Source organism: Ictidomys tridecemlineatus, chromosome 8 (assembly GCF_052094955.1).
Source record: "Ictidomys tridecemlineatus isolate mIctTri1 chromosome 8, mIctTri1.hap1, whole genome shotgun sequence".
NCBI lineage: Eukaryota > Metazoa > Chordata > Mammalia > Rodentia > Sciuridae > Ictidomys > Ictidomys tridecemlineatus.
In genome coordinates, this window is record NC_135484.1 from 33,315,328 (window position 1) to 33,321,453 (window position 6,126).

At 48.7% G+C, this 6,126-nt stretch overlaps 1 protein-coding gene across 18 annotated transcripts in view; it reads right to left on the reverse strand.

The window, feature by feature from the left end:
- Positions 1-3,683, reverse strand: part of L3mbtl3 (L3MBTL histone methyl-lysine binding protein 3) — a 110,840-nt gene extending 107,157 nt beyond the window's left edge. For 7 of the 18 annotated variants that reach the window (XM_078019186.1, XM_078019183.1, XM_078019182.1 and 4 more), the window contains exons 1-2: positions 1,610-1,876; positions 40-123 (exon numbers count right to left, since the gene is read on the reverse strand). The gene's annotated coding sequence lies outside the window, so the exon portion shown is untranslated. Of the gene's footprint in view, positions 1-39; positions 124-1,609; positions 1,877-2,525; positions 2,814-3,568 lie in introns of those variants that run through there. The other 11 variants (XM_078019173.1, XM_078019177.1, XM_078019178.1 and 8 more) reach the window with 6 other exon arrangements.
- Between the last annotated feature and the right edge of the window lie 2,443 nt (positions 3,684-6,126).

A 6,126-nucleotide genomic window follows, 5' to 3' on the forward strand; every position in this document is an offset into this window, starting at 1 on the left:
AAGTACAACAAGCAATTTATATCAACAAGCAAATCTTACCTTGTGGTGGTGAAGAAACACAGAATTGTCTGGTGATCTTCACAATTGCTGTGCACCCCAAAGACTTCTTTTAAGAATCTAGCACTGATTTTAAAAGAGGAAAGTAAAATCAAAAGTACTGCCATCAAAAAGAAGCCTTCAAATCCACAAGTAATGAGTTCACATTTTCAAACACTGACATGCATAATTCCACATTCTACCACAATTTTATGTTAAAATAAAATAGTTCCAGATAAAGTGAAACTGATTTTAATCATTTATATCCTTCCCATATCCTAAATTCACCCAATGACAAACAGATGAAAGTTTTAATTTTAATTTCCTTCATTATTTTTATCTTTAAAATACTTGAAACTTGACAAAACACATGCTGGCAAAAGACTAGATATTACCTAAGCAGTTTTTACCCACGTATTTCAGTGTATTAAATCACAGATTATACAAAGTATTAATAAATAACGTTTTACAGTGAAACAAAATTACAATCTAACTAGAAAGTTCTACTTATTTTGACTATATAACTATATAGTTAAAAAATGAAATACTAGCCTTAAGTTATACTTATGGGAGAATAAAATGACCAATTCATATGAAAGGCAAATTTCAAAGATCTTTTCCATTTCTCCCAAGTTTTAAACACATATTTCATTTTCTATTTTTATTAACATTCGAAATGAAAAGTGTCTGCTTTGACTTGTGATTGGAAATTGATGGAAGATACGAACGATGACAAATACAAAAACAATTGTTTCTTTTCCAAGGAGGGCCCAATCTCAAAACCCAGAATAAAAGCAAAGTGCTTTTCTCATATAAGCCATGTCGAGTGGAAACTACGGGCCCTGAATCCTCAGAATTCATTGCTCTCGGATTTAACAAACTTTCTATTTCTGATCAGCATCTTTTCACACAACATCTGGCTGCTCGCTCAGGTCCTCTAATTACTTCCACGTCTGAACGGACTACGTAGCTACAAGTAAAGGCCAAACTTTGCTCTCGGCCTTCCGAACTTAAGATGCGTTTAACCACTAGAGGTCTCCCCTTGGCCAGTTTTGCACGTTCGCTATTTTGCTGCACTTGAAACTTTCCGGAGAAATGCTCTCTACTCGAGTCAGTGTTTTTCTAAAAACTTGCGCAAAAATCCACGCGACCGAGATAGCCAGTACAGAGACTGTCGTGCTCCCAACACTAATGAAGACATCACAAACCACGATCTAGGAAAATCAAAATGAAAATTCGAAGCACTGGCCCGAGCCGAAGCCCCCCCCCAACCCCAAATCTTATTTCTCATCTCAGTTTCCCTTAACTTAGAAAAATTAAAAATCTGTTTTTGTTTCTGTGCACTTTGAATGATCTCGAATGCATTTTTCTGGCCGTAGCCCCGAGGTGGCCAAGGAGCGGGCCAAGGGATGCAGAGAGGGGGAAGGGCCGTGCTCACGGCGCCCGAGGAAGTTGCATAAGGAAAGAGACTCCGTTTTTCGGGTCCCCTCAAAAAATCGGCGGGGAGGGGGAGGAAAAGGAAGCGGGGTGGTGGCGGAGGGGGACTGAGAAGGGAAACCGAAGCGACGTTTACCTTCGTCTCCCCGTGGAAGGGTGGGGCAAGAGTCGGTCCACGCGACCCGGGAGTGCGGCTCGTTACCCCTACCTCTCTCCGAGCGCAGACGGACAGACAGACACCCCCAACCCTGCGCGGGGAAGGCGGAGAGGAAACCGCCCGCTTTTAAACTTTCTCTCACGGTCGCGCTGTGGGCCGGGCTCTAACCAGAACCGGGGGTTAAAATCATAGGGCCTTTTTTTTTTCTTTCAAGGTAATTAAAGTTTTACCAGTCCCGAAGTTGCACCCTCCCCCCGCCCGTGCCACCGCGCCCCCTCCCATTCCAGGGCTCTCAAGTTTTCCTCCTCCTCCCCCCACCAGCTCGCGGGGCGCGCGGCGGATGCCTCTGCTCCTGCGCTTCCCGATCCCCACCCCCGCCGGCCTCTACTTCCCCCCGCCCCGCCGCCGCGGCGCGAGGACGGCCCGCCGGGCCCAGGACGCGAGTGTGCAAAGCCCATTATTCCGGAATGGCACACGCACGCGGCGCGAGGCGGGCGGCGGCCCCGGCTGCGACCCCGCTCGCCTCCCCAATATAAGGCAGGCGTAAACAAGTTGCAGGAACAGCAGCCCCGCGCCTCCCCCAAGCGCAGCCCGCCGCCCCGGCGCGGCCGCCGCTACCACCGCCGCCGCGGCCGCCGCCTCCCGACACACGCCCGCGCCCGCACCCGGGCCGGCGCGGCACGGCACGGCGCGGGCGAACGCCGCGACGGCGCGGGCTCCCGGCCCGGCCCGCGGCCCGCGCCCTCCCCCGCGCGGACGGCCGCCGCGGCCCGCGCCGCCTCGCTTCCCGAAGCACTTTCCTGCCTCGGGCAGAAATAAACCGGAGGGTTTATTTTTGTGCAACTTTCCCAAAATGGCGGAAATTGGAGCTGATCTATATGAAATTCTCACACACTCGGTCGGGAATGGGGAGGCGGCGAGGAAGCAAACGCAAACTCTCGGCCGCCGAGCCTGGCCGCGGGTCCGTGTGTGTGTGCGTGCGTGTGAGTGTGCGTGTGCGCGGTGGGAGTCGGGGAGGCCTTTCCGCCGCGCACACACAGCACACGCCGGGGAGACGCGCCTGCACATTCAACCAGTCCATTCTCCGCAGCCCGAGCGGGGAGAAAGTGGCCCGGCCTCTTTTCCCACTGCCTGGGTCTCGGTACTTGTACTTCTCGCGCTCGCTCGCTCGCTCTCCGGTGCGCGCCCGGCACAAAGGCCACACGGGCGGAGGGGGCCGCAGGGGCGGCGCGCGGGGCTCGCGCCTCCCGCCGCACCGATCCGCGGCCCCGGCCGCCCCCGCGCCCCCCGCCGGCGCCCCTGCCTCGGCCGCCGCGCTGGCCGCCCGGGCTGCGGCTCCGCGGCGCCCACCCGGACACGCACCCCGGCGGAGCCCGGCGCCGCGGCGCTCCCCCACCCCGCGCCCGGTGTCATGAAAGCGACCAAAGTGACAAGCTCGGGGGGCGCGGGGGAGGGGGCCCACACGCATCCCGCCGCCTGCGCGCGGGCGAGAACCCGACGCGGCCGTCTCGCCCCGGCTCCCTTCCGCACGGCCCCCCACACCCTTCCCCGTGTGCGCGCAAAGAAAAAAAAATACAAGTCTCTCCTCCCCCCATTTTTTCCTTTCTCTTTTCTCTCTCTTTTGTTCCTCTTTCACACTCGCACTCACTACTTCAGAGTGAGATGCCCAGAGACTCCCCCTCCAGCCGTTTCCGAGTCACTTGCCCACTTTTTTCCTCGGGATTAAGTTTTCTCCTCTTTCCCAGAGGCGCAGAGAAGTGGGGGAGAAACCCCTTCTGTCCTTCCCCTCCCCTGATCTGTTTCACAAGACGAGGGTGCGCTTCCTTCCCTCTATAGGTCTCTTAACTTTCATCCTCACCCAGAAAAATAAATGAATGGCTTTTGCATGGACAAATCTTCAGATTAATTAGAGATTAGATCCGATCAGCCGCTTCTTACCCCCAAATTTTCTCTTTTTTTTTTTCTCCGTCTCACGAGTAGTCCTGACAAATGGTCCAGGGCTGCGGGCGCAGTGCGCATGTGCGCGTAGAGTCAGGGCTGGGGAGAGGGGAAACTGCGCTGGTGCCGGTGCCGCCGCCGCCGCCGCCGCCGCCGCCGCTGCCGGGGAGGCTCGCTCTGGCTTCCCTGTTAGTGCTGCTGCGCCTTCGCCGCTGGAAAGCAGCAATAAAGCCGCTTGGCAAATGCAGCTGCCCGCAGATACTGTTTCAGGTGCATCTTTTCGAGATCCTTGTCACCGGCTGGAAGCGGGCTCAAGAACTGTCTAAACAAATGTGAAAGACTGCTAAGGTTATAGATTTCTTTGTCTGTTTTTCACTTTACTTTTTTTAAAGGCAATTCTCCTAGCAGCTAATCCACCATGTGCTTTTAAATGTATGCATTCAGCCATTAAAGAGTGGGCCTTGGCTTTACACAAACGCTACCCAAAGCCTAAATACATGCTACAGGTCATGAAAAATAAAGTTTTAAGCTTCTACGGAGTACATTCTCTCCCTCCTTTTAGGACTGGAAGAATGCATAATAAAGTATGCATTAAAAAACTTGCGCGCGTTCTTTTTACTTCCTAAGTGTGAATCTGAATTAATAGATTTGATGGGTTAGGCCTCTGTTTTGAGATATGCTGGGATTCCTACCTTAACTTAGAAATCACTGTTCAGGTACCTTGGCAATAAGCAGGTCTAGGGTTACCCTCCTAATGTATTCAGTCAAGATGGCTGAGTGGTCCTAAATAGCAAAACCTGCCTTTGTCAACGTGTCAAAACTAGTATTGTATTTCAGTATTGACAGCTCTCCGCTTATTGACTGCAGGCTGTCTTTGGGGCAGCTCACCGTCCTCCTTACTAGTTAAATGTACTTATACAAAATAATTCAAGTAATTAAAGTTGGGATAAACATGTTGACGCCAATATCCAAGTTTGCTGGGGGGAGGGGCGCAGGAGTAGCTAGTGTGATTTTAAGAATGGCAAAGCCAGCCTTATATTTTGTAAAAGTGAGAAGGTGAGGAGAAGCCCCCACCCCTCCAGTGAACTATTTATTTTGTATCTAATAAAGGGTAAAGGAGACCCTTTTCTGAAATTGTTGCCTGAGGCTTAGAATTTAAATATATCACAGATGGAAATTCTGTATTAAAAATCCTTCCCCAAAAATGTAAGTAATATTATTCTTGATTGAATTTTTTTCACCTAAGGAATGTTCCTTGAGCCAGCTTCAGAAAATAAACTGTTAAATTCTTTCCTTAGGACCATGAAATTACCCTAGAGAAGCAGACCACCCAACTCTTTCTTCTGTTGGTATAGTGACTGAATTCTCCAAACCAAAAATCAAGGCACATAGCTTGATGTATACTTTAGACAAAGGTACAAACCCTGTGATGCGGAAATGAGCTTATAAAATATGCTTCATATACTGGACAGCTATTGGTTCCATTCGGTGACGGGGAAAGACTGGTTTAGTGAGAGCTATGGATAATCTCAAACCACTGTTCCCTACTGATATCACTCACCACATCCAGCCTTTTTCAAAGCAGCTCTCAAGTAGTTTCATTAACCAGTCTCAATTTCAGCTTCTTGCTTTCTAGCCCTTGAATAATAAGCAGCAAAATGGCCAAAGGCAGACTATGGGAGAAAAAAAAAAAAGACCATGAATTATGTGGCAAACTAAGACCTTGCCCCAAAAGAAACTCAAATTAATTTTAGATTCCTCTTTCTAAAAATCCATCTTATATTCAGATTATTTCTGGATGGTATTTCTATTGTATATGGATTTTCAGAGATATTGGTTCAACAGTCTATAAATGTATATGAATGGTCTGTCTTGTGCTAAGCACTCCACAATGTGCCAGAGGTAAACAGATGACCAAAACTAGGCCTTGGCTATAAGGAATTCAGTTTGGTGAGAGAGAGACAGTGTAGTAAATTTGGCATTATTTTCTAGTGTGGTAAATGTTATAGTAGGGGTATGCGGAACAAGTATAGTCAAGGAGCATGGGTGGCAATAAGGAGATTTTTTAGAAATGATGTTTCAGCTAATTCTTGAAAGACATGCATCCAGGGTGTGTGATGTCCCCTCATTTCCAAGGTGTCCAAGTACATGCTCCAGTCATAAAGTACCTGATAAAGGCCCAAGGTTGTAGAGAGCAAGGCTTGCCGCACTGACTGAGGCTCACTAATAGAAATAAGGATGACATGAGGCACTCTACAATAATACATTGTCTTTCTCCTTCAGAGGTCATTATTAGAACCTCATCTCAGTTGTTCCCAAGATGTGGTTCATGATAATAAATATTTTGAAGGTACTCCCCTGTAAGAATAATGACTTTAAAGGCTACTACCAAGATTTTTGTTTTTTTTTTTTTAATTTTTATTAACAAGAAATCTTCAGTGCCACCATCCAAGACAGGCTGAATACACCATTAGCATCCAGATAACATTGTTTTATTATTTATATAAATGAGTACTATTTAGAGGATTTTCACCATCTGTTCCCTAAGTGGTAATATA